The sequence below is a fragment of the Monomorium pharaonis genome, chromosome 1 (assembly GCF_013373865.1).
Source record: "Monomorium pharaonis isolate MP-MQ-018 chromosome 1, ASM1337386v2, whole genome shotgun sequence".
In the NCBI taxonomy this organism is placed as follows: domain Eukaryota; kingdom Metazoa; phylum Arthropoda; class Insecta; order Hymenoptera; family Formicidae; genus Monomorium; species Monomorium pharaonis.
Window position 1 is genome coordinate 4,571,477 of NC_050467.1, and position 20,676 is coordinate 4,592,152.

Genomic DNA, 20,676 nt, shown 5'->3' on the forward strand with positions numbered 1-20,676 from the left:
ATTTAAAAATTAAAATTAAAAGTCTTTCTTCGATATTGTAAAAATTTTTGAAAAAATACGAATAATATTTAATATACTAAAGTTAAATTAAAATGTATAGTTTTCATAATATGTAAAATATTTAAGTTAATTTAATAAATTTAATTAAAGTTTTTAATTTATATGTGAAAAATATATCGCATTGAATTTAGATCAAGATAGAGTCTATTTCATCTTTTGGGAGATTTGTGCTTATTCGTGTTTCTTTTTTATTATTATGCTCAACGCAAATGTTTCTTGACATTTTATTAAATTAAGACGATATTAAAACAGAAATCGAAAGTTCCACTTTATCCTTTTTATTTGTACGTGTTCTAATATTTATGCAGAGAACGGAAACGATCAAAGGAAGATGCAGGAGGAAGTGCAGAAAGGATTCTACGTTAGTTTAAAGAGAACTTAAAGTTGTTTCCGCTGATAGATCAGGAATGGAAACAAACACGGCGTGCTAGTCGATTACTTTAAACGATCCTGGGATATCTAAGGATCTAAGAAACCGTGTTTCAACCGTGATATAAAACGAACGTGAGAAGAACACCGATTTCTATGACGTGCGTCCATTGCTTCAATGGATATATATATATATATATATATACATATATATATGTATGTATAGACAAAATGATGTGGATGTTGCAGAGTGAACAATGCGTGAGAAATCGCTACGTCGACGATAGTCGTTGCGTCCTCCCGCGAGGAACGGCGAAGCGATCGGCAAGAATCGGTCATCGAGTACTCCCTCGTACAAAATAATGAGCCCACGTGGTCGGTTTTGAGATAAACAAAAATGCGAAAGTACGACGATTTGTAACGCCCAATCGACTTTGCCGTTTCGCCGAGCTGAACGTTGAATGGATGTTGCGTAGATCGACGTGACACGCGAAGCGACGAGATTGTACTTTTAGCGAATTTGCTCAGATAATTATTGTCAGGATTATCGCCGAGATATCCTCGAAGGTTTCATTGCTTTCCCCCGAAGTATGTGTTCTCGGGGATGAGGGAGGGGGGGAGGGGGAAAAATGGTGTAGAGAAGAGAAATTGGCATTCGCGAAGGGTTACGTTCGCAAGTTTGGGGTGGAAAAATTGTGGTCGGGTGTAGAGGCAGGGCGCGTCGCTTCGATCGGGAACGGGAACGAGCACACCACAGGGGGAGGATGATAACACAGCGCGAGCGCTTTTCTCCGTTCGATCGTGCCGCGCACGACCGACGCTAGATCCAGCGGTTAAGATCCAGCGTCGGCATCGGGGCGGGCGTAGGGGTAGAAGGGGGAGGATCGGAGCGAGCTGCCCGCGCGGCTATATCGATATATCAAACACTTGATCTCATAGTCTCTCCGTATTACATTTGCGTTTGCGTAGCGGTTAATTTTCGACGATTGTTCGTAAACGGTGATTATTATCGATAGTCGTATCGATGTACCAGCGAATTCACTACCAGCCCTTTCTTTTTTTTTTTTTTTTTTTTCATTTCTCTCCATAAGATTCACGTAAGCTGCGCTTTGCGACACGTGGGAGATCTTACAATTATTATTATTACTATTCGTATTAACATTGTTATATAGATATCTATAATTCTTATTATTAATATTTTTATTACTTTTATTGTAATTATCGTCGTAATTATTATTTTTATTATTATTATCATTATTGATAACTATTATCGCTATTATCGCTGACGACATTGTTTTATACTTGCTACCGCCAATTGCAAAAGAGGGAAAAGATTCGGCGTACAGCTTTGTTGATCAGTACGAAAAGGATGAGCGAGCGGCTCCGACGCGACGCGTGCGGAGTACGATCGATAAACTTGAAACTTATGGGGAAAAAAAGAATGGGGGAGGAGGAGGGGGGGAGTTGATTTTTGATCGACGAGCAAACGAGCTGCTCCGTGTGAATTATCGCGATCGCAAATTCTGTTTATCTGCTTCCTTCTTTTTCCTTTCTTTTTTTTTTCACTCATCAACGCGAGGGCGAGCGTCGCGACGCCGCGCCAATTAATACGCGTCGCAAACAGCGCTTTTCCATTTTTTTTCCTTCTTTTCGAGTTCTTTTTTTTTTCTCTGTCGAGAAACGATCGAGGGCGAAAGACTCGACGCGTTTTCGGCGAAGGGTGCGAACAGTGTGCTCGGAAAAGGAAAGGAAGGGAAGGGGGGAGGGAACTAAAAAGAACCAGATGTAAAACCGAGAAAAGGAGAAACAAAATACAAAGGAAACACAGTGCCTATCACTCCGGTTTGGAAACTCTCGTACAAAAATCATATACAGGGCCAAGAGGAACAAAGTATAATGTTAGTGTTGATAGCTTATTTACACGAAAAGCGCAATAAGAATTATTACAATTGCTCCGAAATTCTCGTCTCCTTTACTAAGGCACGTCTCAGGAAAGCCTCGGGCGATCGGGGGGGACACGGTCCTCGCGAAACGGAAGACGGAGATAATATCGAAATCGGGCAGGAGATCACGGTGAAGGAAACGAAAGGGTGGAGCCGTCGTAGCTCTAGGAGCGAATAATCTATTTCACGAGTAAAACAGGCTGTGTCGATTCTAAAGTTGTTAAACGCTTCTTCGCGGACAGCACTACATATCAAGCCGCGTAATAAAAACAAAAAAAAAAGAGAGAAAAAGAAAAAAACGCCACGCTCGTTCACCGCTCGTAGCCAGACACACATAGCAAAAGGGAACTGCCAGTAATATACCCGCGTCTCGGTAATTAAAGGGATAAATAGATAAATGAATTTTGTTCCATCGTACCGCACATCGAATCGTAGCGCTTGGGGGGGGGGAGGGGGGTGGGATTTTTAATCGATGCCGCGGCAACGATGAATCGCAATACCGCGCAGATCATCTCTCAATTCTCAATTGTTGAAACTATTACGCGAGGCTGTTCCAAAAGTAGCAACGGACCCTCGACCTTCTTTAGGCGCTTTTAGGGCTTTATTAGACTCGCGTCCGAAAGCGGCGCCGGATGATTAGGGCTGGCGGGCAGGCGGGGAGGGGAATATGAGTTCGGATATCACATAAATTACTCGAGCAATTTTCAGCCGCCGAGTGCGCACGACGACGACGACGACGACGACGACGACGAAGGGCACTCGTGCAAACAGAGGGCGATGATGAGCGAAAGAGCACGGGAACGAGCTTCGGGATTCGGAGCGCGCTTTTAATCCTCCGCCCTCGCGCGGCTCTCGCTCTGGCAGCTTCGTGAAAGCCATTGTTCGCGCGGATATCGAGATCGACGCGCGATAAGTACGCAACGCGCATCGCCACGTACGTCAGCTGGGTCACAGTTCGCACGCGTGAGAGGCCCGACCTCTCTTTCTCTTTCGGGTGCAACGGGTGCGCGTTCGGACGGAGAGCCGCTTCTCGCGAGCTCACATCGGAGCGTGACGCGCGCGAGCGGGAGTTCCGAGCGCGACCTTGATAGAAAAACCCGATAATGATTTCGCATAAATAACCCGATAATGATTCGCATAAATAAACCGCGGTTCATTATCGCGCTTGGAAATGAAAAGCGAATTATCGACCGATTTACAGAGGCACGGTTCGGGAGGGAGGGAGGAAGGGAGGGGAAAAAAGCGACGCGGGCGCGCGCGGCGCATCGCGTTCGTCGCGAGGATTTTTCCTCCGGACGCGAATCGATATTACATTGATATTCCCCGCGCGCGTTTCTGCAGAAAAAAAAATTGCCTGGCACGTATGAAGAACCGGCTCGCGTGCTCGATCGTTTCTGCCCGTGTCCGAAGTTTTGTCAAGCTTTTACGGCCGCTCGCGAATTAACGGCCGGCGCTATTTAGATTATTCGCCGCCGATAAAACTCCTCTCTCGTCCAAACACGCATTCGTTCACGATCGTAATTTTGTGCATCTCGCGCGCGCTCGGTTGAGGAGGCAGGGGAAGCGCGATCCGCTCGGACGCGGACGCTGGAGCGGGAATTTCGTATGCGAGCGGGTACAACCAGCCAGAGAGATACCCAGAGTCGATGGGTATATACATATATTGCAGAAGCGACCAAACAAAACAAAAAAAAAAGGAAAAAAAAAGAGAGGAAGTTAACGGACGAGTTACAAAGTATATGGGACGGGATTGGGGGGGGGGGGGTATAGTCGTGTGTGTATGTGTGTGTGTGCGTGCGTGCGTGTGTGTGTGTTGTAAAGGAGAAAAAGAGTTCGCGGCGCCGGCGAAGAAAGCGAGACGATGCCGACTTGCGTTTTGCTTTCACGTAGATTTATCGGAATGTTATCGGAGGGTCTCTCTTTCTCGCGTATTCCCGTCTCGCGCCGAAGGCGCACGCGGCGCGAGAGCCAGGGAGAACGTGGGAAAACTCTCGGATTCACAGTGCTTCCACCGAACACTCAATCGCTCTGAGGTTTCTCTTAATTTCCCTCTTCGAACGCAGGTTGCGTTACACACACACACACACACACACACGTTCGCTTCGCTACGCAGTGGTGCTTTTGTAAAGGATAATCGACTTCTCTCGCGAGATGTTATTCCTATCGTTTATTTCCAATTCCAAGGTAGTTGTACAGGATTATTTTGTTACACGTTAAAGTTGAAGGGAAAAGAGGAAAAGAGAAGCAGCGATCGCAAGTGGCGCGTGTTCACTCGAGGAAGAAGGGTTTAATTTCAAGATGTTAAGGGTCTTTTTGTTTTCTTCCGTTCCCAATTTTTCGAAACTCCAAAACGTTTCGGTTTTAAAACGGTGTTTAGATTCAAAGTTTAGATTAGAAACGTTTGAAACTGAAATCGCTAATAAAAGCATCGCTTCAAACGTTTCTTAAACGCCCCACTTTGAAACTAAAACCTTCTTCTTACAAATGGAAACGAGACGCATCTTAAAACACTTCTTTTTCTACGGGAGCACGCGAAACTGCAACGAGTTGCGTTCGGATTTACTTGCTTTCTTCGCGTCGCAACCGCCTTCTATACCGTGACGAGAAGTGTCGTCGGTACGACTCGGGGAGGCCGCGGGCTTTCTTACCGTCTGATCTCTGTAATAATCATAATTGTAATATGTACCAAATATCGCGTTCCGCGTGTAGATGTTAGAGGAACGCCGCGAGAAACGGACCGTTCCGACCGATTACAAATTGCTGCTCAAGTAAATCGTAATAAGCCGCGAGAGAGACACACACGTGCGCGGACACCTCGGCGGATTCGTAGTCGCACCGACGACACACCATCTCTATACACACACACACACACACACACACACAAATACACATACACATATATTGCGATTAGGGTTTTTCAATTTTTACAAAACTTCATCGAGTAACACACACGTAAACTTAGGTGCGCGCGCGCACTCGCGGCCACTCGAATCGTCTTGTCGAATTCCGCAATCTCGATCGATTTTCATAATCCGATCGTTGTTAAACGCATTACATTTCCATCGTCTCGATTTAACGCGAACCGGCGCGGCGGCTCCGTTCAATCTGTTTAAGGCTCAACTTGTACAAATATTGACTTCAGCCTTAATTTCAAAGCTACCAGGAAAGTTGAAGTAAGGCTGAAGGCAGTCATGTAAGGATAATCTTTTATTGACGCAGCGATTATTGACACTGACGATTCGGATGCCGGCCAGTGCGCACGAATGTACTCGTATATATATTATACATATAAATAATATGTGTATGGAACGACTCGACAAATAGATGTGTAGTAGTTTCTAACAAATTCTTAGCGTGTATATATGTCCAATTGAGAGCGTCGCGAGACGAGAAGAGGTTTTTTGATATATTTCGAGATTGCGCTTCGATGGGCTACAAGTTACATTTGGTGTACGTGATAAGGTTTATTGTTTACGGTTAACGTGTAATATCTATATTGATCGGATAATGCATTCGTGTACCTTAGGCGTTTGTCGCGTGACGTGTAATCGCTTGTATCGATATGTATCGAGGATGCGGGCGGGGTTTTTCGCAGGTTCTCTTTCTTCCGTAAAGACCGGTACAGATCACTTCCTCGATGCCTACGTTATCGTTGTTCCGACAAGGAAAAAAAAAGGGAGGAACGGAAAAAAAAGGAATGAATGCAAAAGTGCAGCCTTTCGCGCGAGAGAAAGAGAGAGAGAGAGAGAAAGGAAAGGAAGTACACAAAAGTGCAATAATCCGCAAAGGCAAACGGTTTAGCTCTGAAATAGAAATCACCTTTATCGAGATACGTAAAGCGCTGAAAAAAACCTGATCTCAGCCGACACGTCTATTTTTCATGGCCGTAGAGATATATTGTGAAAGCGAGGAAAAGAAAGAAGCAACACTTTTTCGATGAAAAAGATGCCGTAAATTTTTCACACGATATTTTTACACGAATCTGTATCTCGCCGATAACCGATCGATTCTCAACTTTCTCACGATCGAAAGAGAGAAGGAAACTCTTTCGTTTCTCTCGTCTCTTCTTTTTTTTTTTAAATTGCCGCCATTTTGTTGCGTCGCTTGGTCGTTTCTTTTTACCCTCAGGATAAGTTATGCGAGGTGAGAAGAAAAAAGAAAAGAAAATTCATTTACCGTCAAAGTTTGTCGATTTTCGCTTACCTTCTTGTTTATACATTGTCTCTGTACGCGTTTCTTTGCCGGAGCACTGTGCAGCTCCGTCGTTTTTGTACGGCAAAAAGAATTTATATTCATGCGCTTCTAAGTTATATATCATAGCTTTTAAGTTGCAGCATATATATATATATATATAAATATATATATAATAAGAAGGAAGCAGACGATAATGAACTAACTTTAAATACCAACTGTACATTTGTATTTAGTAATCTTGTTTATAATACATTATAACATTATTATATTGTTATTAAGTATCCGATTTGTATCATTTTTTATCGAAATTATTAAAAAATAACTTAAAAATAGCCGAGTGTGGTCTTGTTAATCTGCGAAACAATCGCATTCCATCCGACCGATCCTTTCACATCATCACCGTTCCGTCACCGTTTTCAGCATTAATTAACCTTCGAGCGGCGGCGGCGGCGGCGGCGCCGAGACGTGGAACGCACCCAATTACTTGGCATCTCGCTCCGTGGAAGAAAACAGGCGATCTAAATGTAACAGCTGTTGTAATTCTTTTGTTTTTTTTTTCTTCTCAGGCAGTTTATTGTTAGTCTATTGCGCGCGACTTTGCCTATCGCATAAACAGCCGGCGAGAAAGATGCGTAGAGACGTCTCCTAGAAAGGATTGAGGAGATTGATGCAAGAGAAGAATGGCCGTGTCATCACGGACTTGTGGTTCGCTTGTGTTAGCGTGGCATTCCTTTTTTTTTTTTATCAAGACAAACTTGCCCGTGACTTACAAAGTAGCTCGATTGTAGATTGCGTTCGTTTCTCCGGCCGTTCGTTGAATTCGCGGAGCAATCGAAAATTCAATTTGCCGAAGGCACGTCCCATCGCGGTTTCGACGACACATTCTCCGCGAGGTAAGTAATCGATAACAGCGCGGAGGAAAGGGAGGGAGATTCTCCAGGGGGAGGAAACGGGGTGGAGGGGGGCAAACAAGAGGGGAAAAAAAAAAAAGAAAGAAGAACGATTGGACGTTCTTCGCGCGCGCGTTCGTTCTCTCTCCTTGGGGTTTCCACTCTGGAATTGTCCCTCGCTCTTCTCGGCTCATCGACGTTGATAATAACGCGCAGTAAACGCTATTAATAGCGCGCGATGCCTCGCGATCGCGCGTGGAAACGTGCCGCTTCGCTTTCGATTTCATCCTATCGCGGCCCGTGCAGTATGCGCAAGTCGTGTGTCTCGCCCTTTCCTCCGCCGAGGCCCGGCCATCGTGCGATCGCCGATTGCCGAAGCGCGGCTCGGGCACGAAGCGCGCGATAGCCGGCCGGGCCGGGGCTATTTCGCAGGTTGCTCTTAATCTTAAGGCCAGCGTCGGGGATCACCTCCGCCTCGCGCGATCCCTCGATCGCGCGAATTACGTTGCGAAACCGCGCGATTTGCGTTCCTCTCGTATTCCTTCCGTTTTTCTTTCCCGCAAGTAGGAAGCGTTGGAATCGGCGATTGGAGATCGAGCATTGACCGATTGATGGGTACCACGCGGCGGCGGCGGCGGCGGCGGCGGTTGCCGTCAGATCAAACGGACTACGGACGATACACCGGGTTTCCACGATTGGGCTCGTCGTTTACCGCGCGTACACAAGATAAATATTTTCCGAGTGCGATTTCTTTCTCGTGGCGCGATGATTGAAATAACACTCCCGCGGCTGTGTTTTCCTTCGTTTAGCCGATACGTCACCGCCGCCGCGTATTTTTGGTATCCGCTGCCGGCAAGCGGCACGAGATGCAAGCCGAAAACTCTCGCCCGCGGACGGAGAGGTCGACTCGTAATCCGAATTGACCATTAGCGACGATTGTTATTAATAATTATCGTCGTTTCGCGCTAATAAAAATTCCACGGCCGGGGGCAGCGCGTGTCGCTCTAAACGGTCCGCGAATGTTTTTTCAAAGAGCGCGTAAAAACACACGAGGCGGGACGGGACGACGGGCGAGCGTAAAAACGTCGCGCCAAGTGGTGCCGATGACGCGTGGAATCAGCCAGGATTAACGCCAAGATTGCCGTCGTCGCTGATCGTGCCTTGAACTTGTGCGCGCGCGACGCGCGCGAGCCGGAATGTATTTTTCGCTCGTGCACGTTCCATAGCGTGCGCTACGAAAATATTGATCGAGCATACGCGGGGCCTGACGTGTAAGTGGCCTATGCGACTGCGGGCTTTCCCCGCTTTTTTTTTTCTATTTTCTTCCCCCTCGCGTGCGAGAGATGCACCGACGCGATCTCGAAGCGCAATGATATTCTCGCGTCGCGTCTCCCATTCCACAGACGCGATCTATCGACAGGAAATGAACGAACGTCGAGCCATGTTACAGGCGGTTCGAGTAACTGTCCAAATTATAATATTATCGCTGTTGATTTCTCAAAGCGATTTTGAAGGAGGAAAAACTTTTTTTATCTTCCAAAATTGTCCCCTCAGAACTTCTCCAGAACTTATGTTCACGCAACGTAACTGCCTGCTTTAAATTGAGTAATTATGAAGTGAGAAGCAGATATTTTCTCCTTTAATACCTCTTGAAAGATTCTGCTAGAAGACAAATGCAACATTATTGGCACCGATGGCTATACGAGCATTGAATCAACATTAATCAAGCATAAAATCAACGTTAAAAATACAAACGGTACACGGAGAGAATTTCTCTCTTAAAATTTACCCTCAAAATCTGGTAGCTGTGCGAGTTCGAGGAATTTTACTATACTTTCAGTAAATTGTACTAAAAACATAGTAAATTTCACTATACTTTTAATAAATTTTACAATACTAAAAAGTATAGTAAAATTCCTCGAGGTTACATATTATCTCACAATTATCAGATTTTGAGGGTAAATTTTAAGAGAAAATTCTCTCCGTGTAGAAACGATCTTTTATTAGAACAAATTAGTACGTTTCGCGGTTGTTTACATTACTTTGTTTATCTTCCTTATACCCTCGCGGTCTTATCCCGTCTTCCGCGCGAGAGACATCCCGCCGCCCATGGATTATTTTGTTGTCTCCCTTGAAAAAAGCCGGGACCCAAAAATGCGGCGCGCGAAAGCCGAGGCTGCCGGTGCGGCAGCCCGCGTTCGCGCGAGCCGGGAGTTCACAGTAAAATAATCGCTCAAGGTCCGCGGTGGCGTTGCACCCGGCCGGCCGGTCAGGGCTGCTGGCAGCAACCGCACTGTTTACATCGCGTATACACGCGCCGGCTGCATCGTTGAGAGAGCACTCGGTCCCTCTCTCTTTCTCTCCCTCATCCCACCCGCCTCCCCCCCCGGTATATTCCGTCCGCTCTCCATTCCTCCCGAACGAAACGCACGCGCGACCGACTGCATTTATATGCGTATGCAACTCGGTTGCGTCGCGGTCGCCGCGACGAAGTATAACGCCGCGCATTTATACGACACGCGCGCCGATTCGAGGTGGCGCGTTTCTTAGCTGACGATGGACACGTGTTACGACGACGATGCAGATGATCGAGGGGGGATGGGGCAGGGTTTCGGCGAAAAACAAGGGGGGAAAACGCGCGCGTAGTAGCTTAGGAGAGAATGCGGACAACGGCGACTTGCTCGCCGCGAGCCAAAGAATTGTAAACCCGGGAACACTAAATCTTTCGGCGCGGCTCATTAAAGGCCTCGACTTCGGGATCGTAAATCGAGCGCTTCCGCGACAACGCGTACAGCGGGTGGAGATTCATCCGGGTGTCGAATAGACGATATAGACGGTTGCGACACGCGTAGAGACACACACGTACGTGCATACCCACGCGGGCCTAATTCAACGTTCTACTATGTTGGCGCAGATGAGAGGCACGTGTTGCGACGGGCATCGAGCAATCATCTCGGCACGTGTAACGGCGTTTGATCATCTATTTTAATGACGATTAAACTCAGAAATAGTAGTCGCTTTCGCAACTACTTCCTACTCCCCTTTTGCAATCTATCAACGGAAGAAGGTCGAACTGTGAACATCCTCAGATCGCGTCTCGCTCAAAGCGGAATCGAAGTGAGGCCGTCGTAAGCTTGGAACACGATATGTTTTTTTTTTTTTCGACTGGATTTATGCGGACTCGTATAATACTGGATGTATATCGCGCAGCGTCCCCAGCTTAAATCGCAATCGATCAAGATTAAACTCTCCCACATGCAAACATCTCGAAATTAAATGAGGCTTACCTGATGATAAACAAGAATCATCATTCTTATCCCCTCGCTACCACATGCCTATCACTATCAGTTTCACTTCGCATTAATCTGTTTCCTAATGCACTAACTTTGTTCACTCAACTGTGTCGCGTTACGAGCCAGGGTGCGATTGAAGAAGAGGAGGTTCAGAGATCTTTTCACTTACGTGTCCTTTGAGACTAACGAATGAGGGACAGCTTGGTTGAGACGGGATTTTCAAACATGAGAAATTTTTCCAAGAAAATCTCAACCGTTCCGACCATGATTGTTAATTGTTTACACGGCAATACTATTGGCCGCTCTCGTCCAATAGAAGTTTCCCGTTTCTCCTTCTCCGACCCGTCGGAACACAATACAGCCGGTGTTCTTTTATTTAAAATAAATTGGAGCATTTATATTTGGAATAAACCTCAGCGAAACGGTTTTCGTCGACCTAAAAACGTGATGATCTTGATATCCAAACTCTTTCTTTAGTTTTCTTTCCGTTCCGACTGTTTCACGTGCCATTTGTTATTTTTTCATATCCCAAAACTTCTTGCACGGTTTATCTTTTTTCTTCTTCTCTCCAATGTAAAAAGAAAAAAGGCCTTATGTTTGCACAGTTCCGGCGTATAGAAAAAACACAAAAGCGCAGGGATTTTCAGTAGAGGTAGAAAAGGTGAAACCAACTTCCAAGTTAGGTGCGAAGAGATGCACGGAATCGCTGTAACTATTCGATGCATCGGGGATTTCCCTCGTAATTTTGCAAAATTCCCTAAATAATAATACGGACAAAAATTGGTTTTCTCAAAAAAGTTAATAATAAAGGCAAGAAATAACTGAATTTAGTTTTCTTCCGGATGCCTCAACTCCTACAGAATGTTTTTTTATATTTCTAATTTTCTTATCTTCATGTTAATTACACATAATTAGACTTCGATAAAATATTCGGTCACATCGTTTTTTATCCAAGTAATTATTTTAAAACAAATAGTGAACGTGTGTAAAATAGAAAATCATCAATCGATTGCTACGATATAATTTCTTGTAAGTTTATAAAATCTTTAGCGTCAATAATATTAAATTGATGAATTTAATAACGTAATATTATCTTTTCAATTTTTATATGAAATTGCATTTCAAGACGGAAGAGTAATTGAAATATGGTTTAAAAGCGCAAAGGCGAAATGCATAAAAAGATCACAAAAATTATTACAAGATTTCATCCGACCAAAAATATCAATATTAATTTTGTGAAATTCATCATGTAACACTCGGTGAAGTTTCCCACGTAGACAGCGCATGAAAAATCTGCAATTAATTACCGTAAATCAAAAGAAAGAATTATGTATTCCAAGATAAAATAAATATGTCTTTCTCTATCAACGGAATGTTTAGCCTGAATGTCGAGTCGACGTGAAGTACGTGCGCATACACTCGGTCTATGTGCATACATACATGCGTTGACGAAACACACGAATGCTTGGCCTACATATATATATGTCGTCGGTGTGCACGCTCGCGTATCAAGGACTCTTCACGGTTGAGGTGCCTACAGGGCCTAGGTTATTCGCGGGCCGATGTGCAACATTAGAAGAAACGTATACGGGCGGGTGTTACTCGGCGAGAGAGAGAAGCACGCGGTGTAACCTTCCGTTTATCTATATCGCGATCGTGTGTAATCCGTTTTTACTGCGCGCAAGGGTGACGCAACCTCGACAGTTTTGAAAATCTCGCTAAAACAGACACGCTGCGGTAATTTACGCTCGTGCGTGTTGCTTAACCGTCGCGGCGGAGCAGTGCTTACCTCGCCCGGCGCGTGTACCTCGCGGAGCGAACGCAGTTTTCATGATTTATGTCAACTACTAACGATCATTATCGCAACGTGACGTCACTCCCTCCCTCCCGCCGTCGGTAGTGTAATTCTCATGGAGAGCCGCGCGTGGAAAAACTTTTTACGCTCCCACTTACCTCCGTGGCACTCTCCGCGAATCTAATAATTTTTAATTTTAACTCGCGTTATTTTTAACGTCCGCAATACCCGGCGTGATTTACGAAATGCCCCGTCCTCGGTAATTTTTCTTCTTTTTCGTAATAAAATTATGGCAATCTAGCTGCGCAGGTGTAGCCGCGCGGCTACGTGAAACAAACAACGGCTGGGATTTTTCAATATGATCGTATTATAAAGAGGATTAGCGATCGGCCTATGAGATAATCGTTACTGCGTCTTAACGCTACTCCGAGGCACGCACAAGGTCGGATTTAGCTGCTTCCTGCAGCCTTATCGATTTTATTCTTTTTGTCGCTCGAAAAAGTCAATCTCCGCGCGCGTTATTATCAGAATTTCGCAAGACCGCGAGGGGGGATTCCCGGTGCGTCGAACAATTTTATTGGCGGAGCGCGTCCCTAAGCGCGCTCTGCTACGTGAATTTGATCTTTAATTCTGAAAACTCAGTTACAACCTTTACCATCCGTTCGGCGGTGTTTGGTAATCCATTCCCGACGATTGATAGTCAAAACTGTGATGGAATCGGTTATTTGAGAAACTCCATAAGTCAATTCCGAAATTGAGACATTAAGGGATTCAGAATCACCGGGGAGATAGATATACAATTTCCTTCACTAATCATGTTAGTTCAGCATTCGTTTCCCAGATACCAAAGTCTACGAAACTGTCATTTACATGAGAAATATCATAAGTCAATATAACTGTGTTTTCCTTACCTTATATTCTGTAAAAATACACTCAATGATGAATCGACTTTAGCACAACTGGAAGTCACAGGTTTGCTTTAGCATACCGTATGTTACGGGTTTGCATTTAAAAAATTGTGTATTTTGCAACAATAAACTATCTTGCTCAGGATATAAGTTGCTATTTTATAATATCCGTAGTAGAATCTGTCATCACATTTACAGAATTTTGTAATTGGAAAACTATATTTTATATGTATAAAATTTCATTGAAAAACTAAAAAAAAAAATTTTTATTAACTCTTTAAAAAATTTAATTTTTGTAAAAAAGTGATATGTTTTACCTAATATATATAAGACGCATATCACGAATTATTTTTGTTGTATTTAAATCAGAAAGTTTTTTCAATTTTCCAAAAATCAAATTTTTTCACTCGTGTATCAGGTAACCGATTCAAATATGAAAAAAAAATGCATGTCAAAGTTAGTATCTGCTTTACAAAATTGTATTTCAAAAGTCCAATTTTTCCGACCGCAGCTGCCGGGAATGGATTACGAAACATCAAACGAATGATTGTAACTCGATATATTTCAATAGTTGCGGAAGGAGAGAGGCAATTTCACACAGCTCACTCGCTCGGCTTTGGATTTATGGGCGAAACTCACGAAAACGATTCTTCGCAGGCACCGCGGGGCGATACGAAGATGCGTATCTGCGTTATTCTAACCGAGCAGGTACGCCGTCGTCGGTTAGGTAGGCTTCGTGAGCAAGCGAAGAAACGGCCAGCAGGTAGGTGTACAATCGGATGCATTAATGTCACTGTGTTTATCCACACCTCTCAGGAATCCTTTACCGATCTCCTCTGCTCGGTACGAGTATGAGTCAGTCGGACTATGAAATGATTTAAGTGAAAAGATGCTCTTGCAGAGAGTTACAAGAAGATTGGCGCGGAATAAAGACTCACCGGGCATCACTGATACGCCTGACTGTACGCGTAGGTAGGTAGACGGAAAGACAAATAGATAGGCAGACAAGCAAGCGGACAAGGAGGGCAGGCAGGTAGGTAGTCCGGCAGACGTACGGGATTGCAGGTACGGGCGCAGTCAGGCAGGTACCAGATCAGGAGCGAGCCGAGCGGAGCAGACAGATGGTCGAGCGCGTGTATATATCGACGTCTATCCGGTAGTTCGATAGAGGAAATCACTGCCGCGCAGCTGCCACCGTTGACGCGACGAAATGGCGAAATATTTCGGCTGAGTTTTTGGTCGATCAGACGCGCGTCCGGGCGACTAGAAACACGGCAAAGTATCGTGCAATACGAAATAAATACAAAGAAAGTACGATTACAAAATTGATTTTTTTGGCCGATCTCTGAGATGATATCTTTAATGAGTTTCTCGAAGATTTTTCTCTATTTATTTATACTCTGTAATTAAAATTTCACTTTTCAATACTATTTATTCGTAGCGATGAATATTATTCTGTGTGTAGAAAGAACGATTTTGTTGAAATATAGATCTAAAAATAATGGTCTGTTTAAACAAAATTATTTGAATGTTTAAGCTGTTGCTAGGCCAAGATTTTTTTGCGGAAATGTTATCATGCCTGATAGTCCTATACGTTTATTTTGATGGATTTGATAAAGAATTATTTTATGATCTATATTTAACTAAAATTTTAAATCCAGTAGTAAAATATGCCGTATAGATTGACATACTATCCGTTTTGCCGGAACATGCCGTAAAAATGTATATATGTTAAAAAAAATGTTTAATCAAAACGCCAAATGTTAAGGGATACAACGTTATAACAAATGTATGTATGTATATAATTTAATCAATAAAATTATAATAAAAAGAGGAACAGAAATTTTTGTTCAAAATTAAAATAAAAGATTTTTTATAGTTCAATAGTACATCAAAAACTAGAAAATTTAAATTTCAATAAAAAGAGTATGCCATAGTATTACCAATACATTTAGCATCAAAATTTTCAAAAATAAACGATACATTTAGATATGACATATCTACGAACTTTTGTTTTAATTATTGTTTAATTATTCACTGACTAAAGCTAATCAAGATTAAAGTTAATTTACGTTGGTAAAAATAAACTTGAGTGACACTACCATAACACTAAGAAAGAAAGACGTCCTGATGTTCAAATTTGCCAGGTAGGTTAACTGACTTTTAAAAATTATAGAAATGTCAACCTTCGAAAAAAAAATCTGAGTATACCATACCTAATGTGTTGTTTTAGGATTAAATATACATGACTCATACAGGTTAAAGGTGGAAACTACTACTCTGGAAACTGCCATAATTCCAACTGAATAGAATCCGCACAAAAAATTAAGAAGATATATGACTTGGAAATGACATGCCTTTTCCAAGTTATGGATATGGAAAGCTTTCTATTGGCAAGATTCCGAAGACAGGCGCGTAAACATTATTTTGCATTGCTCTAAGATGCAGATACATGACATGTGTAAACGGCGTTAGAGAACGATAGGAATGGCAGCTTGATTGGTATGCACTCGGCGTTGAGAGCCTAACATAGTAGTATTAGTAGATACTATTTAGTTAAAAAATTTCACAACTATCTAAATTTCATAACAGACAATTGTGATCTCTCAATTATTTAAAGATTATAATAAACTTTAATGTGATAAAATATAAAACAAAAAGCATCGTCACTAGAGACTGTTGTTCCAACTTCTTGTTAAATTTATTGTACTTATCAGGTAAGCATGTATCTATATTCATTTTTTTTTTTAATAAATGAAAACGAACACATATTCACTTGATAGGTAAGTTTATCAAGAAGTTGGAAAAACCGGTCCTGTGACATTCACTTTAATAAAAAGATTTTGAAATATTCAGAAAATTATTTTATACAAGTAACGCTGCAATAAAATGTTCTAACAAGATTGCGTTCAGAGATTTGGATGTCGCTTGAATTTCTGGATGCTAACCAACGTCGCGTTAGACGCGGTTGATGCTCGCCAATGCTCGCGTGGGGTGAAACTACGCGAGATAGTCGCATTGGTATCACTAAATATAACCGGCGCGATTTACACACTTCGGTAGCGGTCACGCAGCGCGCGCGTTGCATTTAAAGGTTGACGTTGTGATGCACCACTGGATGCACCATGTCACGAAATTCACGAAACGCATCGCGTCTCAAATTCTTGAAAATCACAGTTAAATCCGTAATATTTACAAAAATTTATTGTCTGAAAATCCCATAATCTCATTGCATTATTACTAAAATAAAATTCATTAAAGAAATATGTAATTAAAAAATTAATTAATTAAGACGAAGAAAAAAACGTAGAACGAGCAGGGATATTTTTTTTCTGAAACGATACGAGAAATAATACGAGGAAAACAAGTTTACGATAGATGCGGCCCAACTTCCGGCTCTAAGCGCCGTTGAACACGAGTCGACGGGGAACGGAGAGTCCGCCACCGAAAGATTTTGCACGCCGAACCCGCCATTAAACCCGTTGCACCGTGTCGAGGTGATTTTTGCGCGGATATTTTTAGTGTTTCGTCCTTCGTCCCGCATCGAGGTTCAAGGCTCTCGCTCTCCTTCTCTCTCGTTCCGCTCTCGCGTGCTCTCATGTGCTTTCTCTCCCTGTTCTCCTTCTCCCTCGCCGCCCGTTGCCGTGAATCCTCATTCTCTCCTTCTCTCTCTTTCTCCTTCTCATCGTCCGTCTGTCAATTCATCTTCGTTTCTCTCTTCCCACCCGTCCCGTGCAGCCAGCCTCGCGCTGCATCTCGAAGAGAGAGAGAGAGAGAGCGAGCGAGGATCGTTGCATCCGCGCGCATCATCGTGGCTGCTCGCGAAAATCTCGAGATTCGACGTACCGTTTCAAATTCGTTACGACTTCCCCGCACGTCCCTCCCAGCGACTTCGAAGCCTTCCTTCCGGCGACAATTCCAATTCGCAGCCTGCAAACGAGTACGCGCACGCGCGCGCGCGCGCAAACTCAAGATGCATCCGCTCCTTTCTCGATTTGATATTCTACGATTATTTCCTGTTAGCGAAATTGAGACTGACACTGACGTGGATAAGTAGCAGCGGATACTACCACGCGTGATTCGCTCTCGTGAAAGACACGGTCGTCCGTTAACCGTCTTTCCCCGGGCATATCCCATTCGATCCGAGCCCGAGCGCGATGAATTCGCGCGAATAGAGCACGGGAATCGCGCGCGTTACGCTCGGCCGCGAAAAGTCTCTCGTTGCGAGAGGTCAGGAACGATAGCTTTTTATAGGGGCGCCTCGCCGATATTCCTCTCTCTTTTTCTCTCTCTCTCTCTCTCTCGTACATTCTGCTGTATACTCCCACGCTCCGCCGCCGTCGTCGCGGTTCGGGATGAGTTTGCGACGCGCATCATGGAAATCCGCGAGATCCCGGGCATCCACGGCTACTACCGCGATCGTACTTTTCCTTTTCTCTTCCGTATTTACTGCTCGAACTCTCCCGTTCGCTCTTCCACGTACTTTACTTACCGTCTGCATTTGCATCTATCTATAGGGTGTCCTCGGCTTTTTCCAGCATCGCCATCGTCAAAATTTCGCTCAATGTTACTTCTCTCGCGATTACGAATGTTCAGTGATGTATATTTGATATTAAAAATTTTAACACACACACACACACACACACACATATATATATCTGATAGATGAAGAGTTGAAGATTTTAATAAAGATCTCGGAAGTATTCTAAACTTTTATAAAAATTTAACCAATCCAATATTTTTTTAATACGAAATAAAGGGAGCAATATTTAGTGCTTTACTTTATATGTATAATTGGATATGTCGTTAGTAAAAATGTTTAACGCATATGTAGTTAAAAAATCTCAAGATTTTAACTTGCCTTTGCAAATATTTTCTTGATACGAAAGAAAAGAAAAAAAAATTGCAACAATCGCTGCTTCACATGATAAAAATTTTCATCATGAAAGATCGCTATCAAACTTTTTAATGTCCGTGAACAAAATAAATGTTCTAAGATTTTAATAAAAATATCAGAGGTATCCCGACCCGAAGATTCGTCTTGGTAAATATTTCCCCGCGAGAAATAAAAGAGAGATGCGACGATTGCTGCCGAAGTTCAAGAAGTTTGTATCATAATACACCGTCATAGAGGATCAGAAATGCGGGATAGGTCCCATTTCGCTAATGCGAACTCGTTACGTCCGCGTTTTCCTCCCGGGGAGTGATTTTCAGTTACTTCTACGGATATCTCGCGCGAGCCGAGGGGGGAAAAAGAGGCAACGACCAAAAGGATGGTCGAGCAAAAACCATCCCGTCCGACGATAATTTTATTTTTATCGACGTTTCCACTTTTCTCACCGGCCGCGTTATTGCGAGGTCGATCTCCCTCCCTCCCTCCCTCCCTCCCGCCGGTTCTCCATCGCCCACGTCGACCGCGACGAAGAGGAGGAAACGAAGAGAAGAAGATGCCGCCGACCTCTCTTCCTCCATGGCTTCTTTTTTTTTTTACAGCCGCGCGCTTTCTTCGTGTCTTCGACTTGGTTTTTACGGGACGTCGCCCGTGGGCGATCGCGTACGTGCGAGCCACGGGGAGCGTGAACCAGCGTATAACCGCTATTTTTCAAGGGGAGATAGATGGAACGACTTCTGGAAATCTCGTTATCTCCTTCGCGCGCTCCGATCCGCCGAGCGGCGCAGTGATTACAATTCGCAACGGATTCCCTTCGATCTCATCCTCTCTCTCTCTCTCTCTCTCTCTCTCTCTCTCTCTCTCTCTCTTCCTTGAATGGATGGGACAATCGCGAAAGGTATGGTCCTCGCCGGTGCCGTTCCTGGAAAGCGCGCACTCGAACACGTGGGGCGGCGGCGGCGCGGGCGGTTCGCGATCTTCGGCGGTCCTTCACGAAACCACGGTCGTACGTGTCGTATGCGGACACATGTTCGGCGGCATGCCCGAATAAATATTTAGTGTTTGCTTACACTTGAGGGTAAGGCGAATGCGCGGCGGCGACACGGCGGTAATGGATGCGGCGCCCGTCCGCTCGCTCGCTCGCTCGCTCGCGTCTGCGACGCCGCCGCCGCCGCGCGTTTAAGCCGCGATGCAGGTGCAAAGCGTTTCGGCAAACGTTCCGTTTCAGCCGACAATGGAATCTGGATAAGAGCGACCGGTTCAAACATATACCCGTTCGTTCCCTTTCCTGAGATAGAGATAACGGCACGTAAATGTCATCCAATAAACATCGCGCGCTCACGCGCGTTCGACAGGCTCCTCGCTGTTAAATTATTTAATCGCAAATTAAATTTGTTTATCAAATTGTCGAACGTATCCAGAAGTATAATTCGCGCGTTGGGTTAGAAAATCAACTACTATCGAGATAATAATGAATCACCCCCTAGGCGTAAAAGTCGCTCGCGATTTTAATCCGCGCAATTACTCGTGTTTCGAAAGCCGTACCTTTAATTCGCGCTTTTCCCGACGCATTCTTTCGCTTTGTTCCGACACCGAGAATGCATGGATCGAAGGGAGCGAGATGAATCAGGGAGGGGGGGAGGAAGAGAGAGAGAGAGAGAGAGAGAGAGAGTGAGTGAAGAAGGCGAGAGAGGTATTTCGTAGAGTATCCTTGGCGCGAGTCTACCTACCGCAAGGCAGTGCTGAACATATGGTAATGGCATTTTCCTTTAGCGAGCACCACGCGGGTCGAAACGATCGGTACGGATTTCGAGGCCGGCGATGATTCGTCGTTACCGGAATCGTACACCAATGAAGGCCGTTCGATCTCTTTCTCTCCTCTCTATCTCTCTCTCTTTCTTGCTCTCTCATCAAACCGTCGTCCCTGAATGGCGAACGATAACGTCAGAGGCGCACAGCGTGCATAGAGTGAAAGAAGAGAGAGAGAGAGAGAGAGAGAGAGAGAGAGAGAGAGAGAGAGAGAGAGAGAGAGAGAAAGAGAGAGAGAGAGAGAGAGAGAGAGAGAGATCCAAAGCGTGAGATAAATGTCGGAGACCTCCGTCGCGGCGGAGGAGCCGATTGACATCGGATGACGTGGCTTCGTTAACATCGCGATTCGTGCGCAGCCGAATAGCGATCGCGGTAATCGCGATACTCCTCATTATGAAACGGCTGATATGTACGACGTACCTGTGATGAACGGTCCATCATCGTCATCTACCGTGATGGGTATAATTACATTTGCTGAGATACCGCATTCTCCAATTTTTATGCTGCAATTATTCTTCATAGTG

The 20,676-nt window shown here is 44.3% G+C and overlaps 1 long non-coding RNA gene across 1 annotated transcript in view; it reads right to left on the bottom strand.

Moving 5' to 3' along the window:
* LOC118647846 overlaps window positions 1–20,676 on the bottom strand; it is a 226,488-nt gene that overhangs the window by 42,902 nt on the left and 162,910 nt on the right. The window lies entirely within an intron of this gene.